We start from the raw sequence: 8730 nt of genomic DNA, 5'->3' as shown, positions 1-8730 counted from the left end.
AAGCTTTTCTCTACAATTGGGAACAAGACAGGGATGCCCACTCTCCCCAATGTTATTTAACATAGTACTGGAGGTCCTAGCCATGGCAATTTGACAAAACAAAGAAATACAAGGAATCCAGATTGGTAAAGAAGAAGTTAAACTGTCACTATTTGCAGATGACATGATATTGTACATAAAAAATCCTAAAGACTCCACTCCAAAACTACTAGAACTGATATTAGAATACAGCAAAGTTGCTGGATACAAAATTAACACACAGAAATCTGTGGCTTTCCTATACACTAACAATGAACCAATAGAAAGAGAAATCAAGAAAAGAATTCCATTCACAATTGCACCAAAAAGAATAAAATACCTAGGAATAAACCTAACCAAAGAAGTGAAAGACCTATTCCCTGAAAACTATAAGACACTCTTAAGAGAAATTAAAGAGGACACTAACAAATGGAAACTCATCTGATGCTCTTGGCTAGAAAGAATTAACATAGTCAAAATGGCCATCCTGCCCAAAGCAATATACAGATTTGATGCAATCCCTTTCAAATCACCAGCAACATTCTTCAACGAACTGGAACAAATAGTTAAAAATTCATATGGAAACACCAAAGACCCCGAATAGCCAAAGCAATCTGGAGAAAGAAGAATAAAGTGGAGGGGATCTCACTCCCCAACTTCAAGCTCTACAACAAAGCCATAGTAATCAAGAAAATTTGGTACTGGCACAAGAACAGAGCCCCAGATCAGTGGAACAGATTAGAGACTCCAGACATTAACCCAAACATATATGGTTAATTAATATTCACTAAAGGAGCCATGGACATACAATGGGGAAATGACAGTCTCTTCAACAGATGGTGCTGGCAAAACTGGACAGCTACATGTAAGAGAATAAAACTGGACCAATGTCTAACCCCATACACAAAAGTAAACTCAAAATGGATCAAAGGCCTGAATGTAAGTCATGAAACCATACAACTCTTAGAAAAAAACATAGGCAAATATCTCTTGGACATAAACATTAGCGACTTCTTCATGAACATATCTCCCCAAGCAAGGGAAACAAAAGCAAAAATGAACAAATGGGACTATATCAAGCTGAGAAGCTTCTGTACAGCAAAGGACACCATGGATAGAACAAAAAGGTGCCCTACAGTATAGGAGAATATATTTGTAAATGACAGATCTCATAAAGGCTTGACATCCAAAATATATAAAGAGCTCACGCACCTCAACAAACAAAAAGCAAATAATCCAATTAAAAAATGGGCAGAGGTACTGAACAGACAGTTCTCCAAAAAAGAAATTCAGATGGCCAACAGACACGTGAAAAGATGCTCCACATCACTAGTTATCAGAGAAATGCAAATTAAAACCACACTGAGATATCACCTCTCACCAGTAAGGATGGCTACCATCCAAAAGACAAACAACAACAAATGTTGGTGAGGTTGTGGAGAAAGGGGAACCCTCCTACACTGCTGGTGGGAATGTGAATTAGTTCAGCCATTGTGGAAAGCAATATGCAGGTTCCTCAAAAAGCTCAAAATAGACTTACCATTTGACCCAGGAATTCCACTTCTAGGAATTTACCCTAAGAATGCAGCACCCTAGTTTGAAAAAGACAGATGCACCCCTATGTTTATTGCAGCACTATTTACAACAGCCAAGAAATGGAACCAACCTAAGGCTCCATCAGTAGATGAATGGATAAAGAAGATGTGGTACATATACACAATGGATATTATTCAGCCATAAGAAAAGAACAAATCCTACCATTTGCAACAACATGGATGGAGCTAGAGGGTATTATGCTCAGTGAAATAAGCCAGGTGGAGAAAGACAAGTACCAAATGATTTCACTCATCTGTGGAGTATAAGAACAAAGGAAAAACTGAAGGAACAAAACAGCAGCAGAATCACAGAACCCAGGAATGGACTAACAGTTGCCAAAGGGAAAGAGACTGGGGAGAATGGGAGGGTAGGGAGGGATAAGGGTGGGGAAGAAGAAAGGGGATATTATGATTAGCATGCATAATGTGGGGGGTGGGAGAAAGGGGAGGGCTGTGCAACACAGAGAAGACAAGTAGTGATTCTACAACATTTTGCTATGCTGATGGACAGTGACTGGAATGGGGTTTGTGGGGGGGACTTGATGTAGGGGAGAGCCTAGCAAACATAATGTTCTTCATTTAATTGTAGATTAATGATAACAAAAAAGGGGGGATTACTCCCTGATAGGATAAAATTAACTGCAAATCAGTGATTAATGCATGCTTTACATATCCTTAATTTTGATCTTTTAAAGGATGTCAGATGATCAGCTCTCGAAGTACATTTTTCTGATAAGATTTCTTTCTCTTAAAAAAAAAGCAGTTCCTGTGTGGTGGTCTCCAATAGGTTCTTCACAATGGTATAAAGGTCATATCAAAGTGTGGGCAAAGGGTTTGTTTGTGTTTATACAGAGGATCAGAGCCTGATTTGGCTACCCAAAAAATGAATTAAGATATGATATGAAGAAGAACTTCCAACAACAACATCCTCTGGAAGAGTCATTCCAGAAGATGATCATCAAAAAACTTCAACAAATATCCTGGCGCTGTTACAGTTGTAGCTGCATTCATTCTGCCGGTTGGAATGAAGAAGGAGATATCTAAACTGGCCTGTGCATACAGTAAACAAATTTGACTGGATCTATATTGTCGGAACTCAACCAAGAATTAGGAGAAGTGCAAGTTGTAGTGCTCCAAAACCGTGTGACTATAGAGTATCTACTGTTAAAAGAACATATGGGATGTGAACAGTTCCCAGGAATGTGTTGTTTTAATCTGTCTGATTTTTCTCAAACTATTCAAATTCAGTTATACAATATCCATCATATTATTGATAAGTTTTCACAAATGCCTAGGGTACCTAACTGGTTTTCTTGGTTTCACTGGATATGGCTAGTAATTGTAGGTCTGCTTTTGTTATGTATCTGTATTCCTATTCTGTTAATGTGTGTACACAATTTAATTAGTAGTTTGTTAAAACCTATACATGCTTATGTTACTCTTCAATAAGTTATGTCAAAGAAATAATCAATCTTCCCATGTTTTCTTCTGTCTGCTACTTCTACAGCTTTTCTTCTTCCTTCCTAATTACAGCCCTTTAGTAGAATTCATGCCTCATATCGAAAATTACCTAGTATCATAATTCTTTCAAGCAGTAAAGATACCTCAAGACAAATGCTGGGCATAGAAGCCACAGGGCATAAATCTGCAAAGAAGTAAAAAAGCTAACCTTTTCAAAGAATATTTCTTCTCTCTCACTTACCAACTTTACATTTCCCTGTATGGCCCCAGAAGATGGCTGGTTAGCCAGAGACGTGTAAGATTCCTCAAGGGAGGAACAACCTAAGACAGGCACAGTTGCAGGGGGGCCATCAGGTGAGAAATTGGGGATCAACAAAGGTGAGGCTTAGAACCTCACCCCCCCTGTTTTGAGAGAAATCTTCTGCATCTGTGGATGTTTTGTTGCCCTTGTCTAGCTTGGATTAATACTTAGTCTATAGGCACAGACCTGATCATCTACATTTGCCCTCTTACAGCACTAAATGATGTTTTCTACCTTTATCTTTCATATACCTACCACTTCAGCATTTTATTTAGAAAAAATAAAATAAGGGAGAAATGTGGAATTCACATATAAATCAAGTATAAAAATCAAATGAATAATCATATCTGACTTGATTGGTTATAGTTCATGATGCGTGATCAAAACCAAAAGTTTCTGTGATATGACTGCCCTTGCACTGTTCACCATGTAAGAACTTATTCACTATGTAAGAACTTGTTCACCATGTAAGAACTTGTTCGTTATGCTTCAGAAGATTGGAGACTGTTGAGAATTGGGCTTGGGGTTAATTAATTATTATGCATTGAGTCCCCTATACATAATTTTATTGTTGTTAACCACCATTTGATCAATAAATATGAGAGATGCCCTCTCAGAAAAAATAATAATAATAAAGAGACACAAATTAAACTGAAAAAAAAAAGGAACAAATTAGAGCTTTTGCTCTACCAGATGTCAAATCATTATAAAACTGTAGTAATTCAGACAGTGTATACTTAGCCTGGAAAGAGGCTCACAAATTGCCATATGACAAAAGTGGTAGTGTATAAAAATAGAGAAAAGAAGGACTATTCAATAAATGATAATGGAATATTTGGTTTTCCATATAACAAAAATAAAATAAAATTGGATTCTCTCCTCACAAAATACTCAATACTCACAAAAAGCTTTAAGTGGGATAAGAACTTAAATGAAAAAGGTACAACTTTACTTTTGGAATAAAATATCAATTGAACTTCCAGATATTGACTTAAGAAAGTATTTTTTAAAGCACAAAAAGAACTAACATTAACAGGAAATTAAAACTATTCACTACATTGAAAATCAAAATGTTTAACACAGCATACATGACATGACAAGCTGTGAGCTAAACTTATAACTGAATATTAATCTGACAAATAATTAGTCCAAATATATACAAAACTCTCAGAAACCTTTTTTATTTAAATAACTCAATAGAATAATGTGCAATTCTTAAAAGAAATAATAAGTAATTCACAGGCCTACCCTTGGGGGAAGTTAGTGAACCAGAACCTAAACTGCTGGGCTGTTATTATCAGAGACTAACTGACCTGGGTAAAGAAGACACCCAGCTCTTTGCAGCTGTAGCCATCCTGTCCCATGTAAGGGTGAAGAAAACAAAACTGACATACCCTTGCGAAGTTAACAGTCCAGAGAAATACACTCACTAAAAACACTTAGAACCATGTTCGGCATACTGGAAGAGTTCTGAAGAGTCAGTCTTTATCACATATGTAAATACAAGCTCTGTGCATACAAGGATGTCTGTCTGCTTCTTTTCTGCTGTACCTCCAGCTCCTACCCAGGAAAAACATCAGAGCCTTGGCCTGGGCCCTGAACACTGGCCTCTCCATCCTTCCTTCCCCCACCTCCCCAGCCAGGTGGAGACTTTTCTCTCTGGAACTGCCTTAGGAAGGAGAGAGGGCAGAAAAGAAGAGGAGGTGGAGGTGGCAGAGAGTCCAGCACCTGTTCCTCCTGGACAGCTTCACTGGGAGCCTGTGGTGAGTTAGGGGCTGGGGAGGGCAGCCAAGGTTGGGGCCAATGCCTCATGTAACCCTCCCCTGCCCCAGGCTCCACCCCAGTCCACACTCCCACCTCAGTGGTCTTTGTTTTGTTCTCCCAGCTCAGCCACCTCTCTGGGAAAGAGCTGGGAGCTGGTCTGTTTTGAATAAATGCAAACCCAGATGAAAACAAATGCAAGAATGTACTGACCACATGCTAGGTGACCAATAAACATTTGAGGAATAAATGAAGTAATCTGGGAGCTACAGGGACTCTAAGAAAAAGGACAAGACAAATGGAGAATAGGAAGAGAAGGGAATAGAAGGCTCTTGGGACAAGCACTGTCTGCTCGTATTTTGTCCTAGAATAACCATGTGTCCACATGGCCCCCTCCTTCAGGCACAATGCTAGGTACACAGTATGCTGATGGCCCAGGGCTGGAAAAATCCAGGACTACCTTATCGATGGAAACATCTTATTGGGATGCAGACCCCTCAAACCAGGGTTTTGTTTCTTGGGGCACTGTTCACCCTAGAATGATTCCTTCTAGCAAAGCACACTCAGTCTTTGTCCCCTCACCCCATATAATCACTTCCCTCCCTGTGCATGACAGTGGTGCAACTTCATTCTGCTGGCCACTTCCAGACTCCTCAGAAGTAAGTCCCAATAACCTCCCATGTCCCATAGTGTCTCCAGATCTTCCCCTTGGTCTTTCAAGGGCTTTCTCATTGCAATTTACCCAAATGGACCTGCAACCAGACTTGTGATCCCACAAAGACTTTATAAAGAAGCAGAGGTAGCAGCCTCCTCTGCAGAGCAGATTTTGATACCAGCTTTACAAAGTCCTGGAGGTCCTCCTGCAACCTTCTGAAGCTGGTATTGCCACTGTTTCCATTGGTAAATGTGGAAATTTACACTGAATGAGCTCAAAGAACCCATGGATGCTTAATGGTCAGAGGAAGTCATCAATAGGACATGAATTCCTGGTCAATGGGAGGCTCCTCACAGCCTCCTTATCCTTGGAATGTACATTCTGCCCACCATTCCCACAGCCAGAGCTGTTTTCAATGATGTATCCTTGAGAGAGTAAGGTACTGGGAGACCATCTGGATGGTTTGAGTGACTAAACTCAGTTGAGGCCTCTGTATAAAATTTTCAGATTCTGGCAGGCTGGTAGATAATGTTCAATATCTAGCACTTAGTATGCATTCAGTAAATGTTTCTAGAATAAAGGAATGAATAAATTCCTGCCATATGTCAGCCAGTCCAAAAATAAACTCCTGAACTTTCTCCTTAAATATATCTTTCTGGCAGCCATCTATGTCAGTGGATGATAACTATGACCTCAGTCTGAAAACCTGCTGTCCTCCTCAATTCCTCTTTTCTCAGATCTCACATTTAATCAGTTAAGACTTGGTTTATCTTTACTTTCATGATGTAAGGAGAACCTCCTACCATCTCCAAGGCTCTATCCCGCTCTAAGCCAGAACTGTCTGTCTCTTGCTTCCTAACTGGTTTCCCTAATTCTTTTCACACCACATATTCCATCCTAATATAATCACAACACCAGGGTGCTCCCTTGAAGTCCTACAATAGATGCCCATCCCATTCAGAATAAAGTTCAGAACTTTTGCCATGGTGTACAGGACTCTACATAGCCTGAGCCCCATCAACCCCTAACCTCATCTTCTCCCACTTTCCTCCTTCTTCCCTCCTTCCAAGCTCACTGGCCTCCTTAGTATTCATCAAACATGAGGCATGCTGCCACTTTGGGATCTTAATACTGGCTATGCCTTCATAGGGGCCCAGGGCAGGCCACCCCAAAATGTGCCATAATGGCCTACTGATTACTTTGAATTAAAACAAATTGAGCAACAGCCCAAGCAGGAGGGATAGTTGGCCCTCTTCAGTACCTCCTGAAGCCAGGAGATAAACCTCCCATGTGAAAGGAACCCTCCCTGTTTCTGGAGGGTAGAGAGCATCCTTATCACCAAAGACAGAGAATTCAGAGCTGAGAAGGCTGCATAAACAAATCTTGTTACTTTTTTACTAATTTACTATCCCAGCACAGTGCTGTTTGGGATTCCTTGCTCATTGAAGTTCTCAGACAAACAGAAATTTTCATTGCCCTGTCAATTCCTCAGATTTATCATCTCTTTGTCTAAAATGTATAAAAACTGCCTGCTTGGGAGAAGACAAGTAGGGATTCTGCAGCATCTTTCTACGCTGATGGACAGTGACTGCAATGGGGTTTGTGGGGGGGACTTGGTGAAGGGGGGAGCCTGGTAAATATAATGTTCTTCATGTAATTGTAGATTAATGATACCAAAAAAAACTGCCTGCTTGGGTCATTTCTTTGCATCTTGATTTCATTATTGGGCCTCATGCACACATAATAAAATTTGGGTGTTTTCTCCTGTTAATCTATCTCATCTCACTTTGAGTCTTAGACCAGCTGGAAGAACCCTGAAGGGCAGGGGAAAATATTTCCTCCCCAACAAATGAATGATCAATGGTTATAGAGGTCAAAACTCATGACAACCTATACACATATAAAACTTCACAATTGCACATCATCTTATTTCATTGAGCTAATATTTACTGACATTAATATGAGCCATACACAGGCTAAGATCCTTGCTTATATTAGCTTAAATCAATATAACAGTCATTGGAAATGCATTTTTTTCTCATTTTGCATACACAGGATTTAAAACTTTCAGCTATTCAAGGTTACACATTGTCCTAACACATACCCATAACTCCTTCTTTATGCCACAGCTAAAATACTGTATGCAGAAAGAATTTTGTTATCTAGAAACTGTGAGGTTCCATGAGATGTCTACCATGGAACATGTATATTGTCAGAACACACACCAGAGATAGACCTGGGGAAATTATGAACGTGTGTTAAACAAATGAATGAATATGTGAATGAATAAACAAATGTCTTAGATTCTAAGTATTTTTTATAAATAAAGTATTATAAGAGAATTAATTGTATTAAATTAAATGATTGTTCATTGGCCTCTAAGTGCCTTGCATCATATCAAATGCCTCTCTCAACAGGGCTGCTTTAAGGATGAAGTGAGATTTTTTTTTTTAAAAAAGAAAGGTGTTGATGTTTGGAAGCTGGGATTCAAGCCTTCTCCCTCTGGGTACTTCATTCAACAAACTTGGAAAATTGCAGCAAGTTCTACTGTGAATACATTAGCAACAACTGGAGGAAGGTGGACAGTTACTAATGTTTTGCAGAGAATGAGGACAAAGGAAGTGAAATCCCACAAGACTGTCCTTGAGCTCTGTTTGTATTACTATCATTTTGCCATTGTGGTTGCAAAAAAAGAAGTCAATGACATTTGTTAATAGCAGAACAGTAAAGAGAATCCTCCATCATATATTATAAGAACTTAGATCAGGTCCAGTCCCTGCATCTCCAGGAGACTTAGTGAGACAGGGACTGTGGGTTTAGGCAGAGTAGAGTGAGGGCCTCCAGAGAAAAAGGCAATGCAAGATAATCATAGTCAGAACAATGTAATAATGTGCAAATAAGTCCCTATCAAAACTCTGTGTTAGGCATTTTGCAAAGTC

This window comes from Manis pentadactyla, chromosome 9, assembly GCF_030020395.1.
Source record: "Manis pentadactyla isolate mManPen7 chromosome 9, mManPen7.hap1, whole genome shotgun sequence".
Lineage (NCBI taxonomy): Eukaryota > Metazoa > Chordata > Mammalia > Pholidota > Manidae > Manis > Manis pentadactyla.
The sequence above is the reverse complement of the archived record's forward strand: the minus strand, read 5'-3'. Positions refer to the sequence as shown.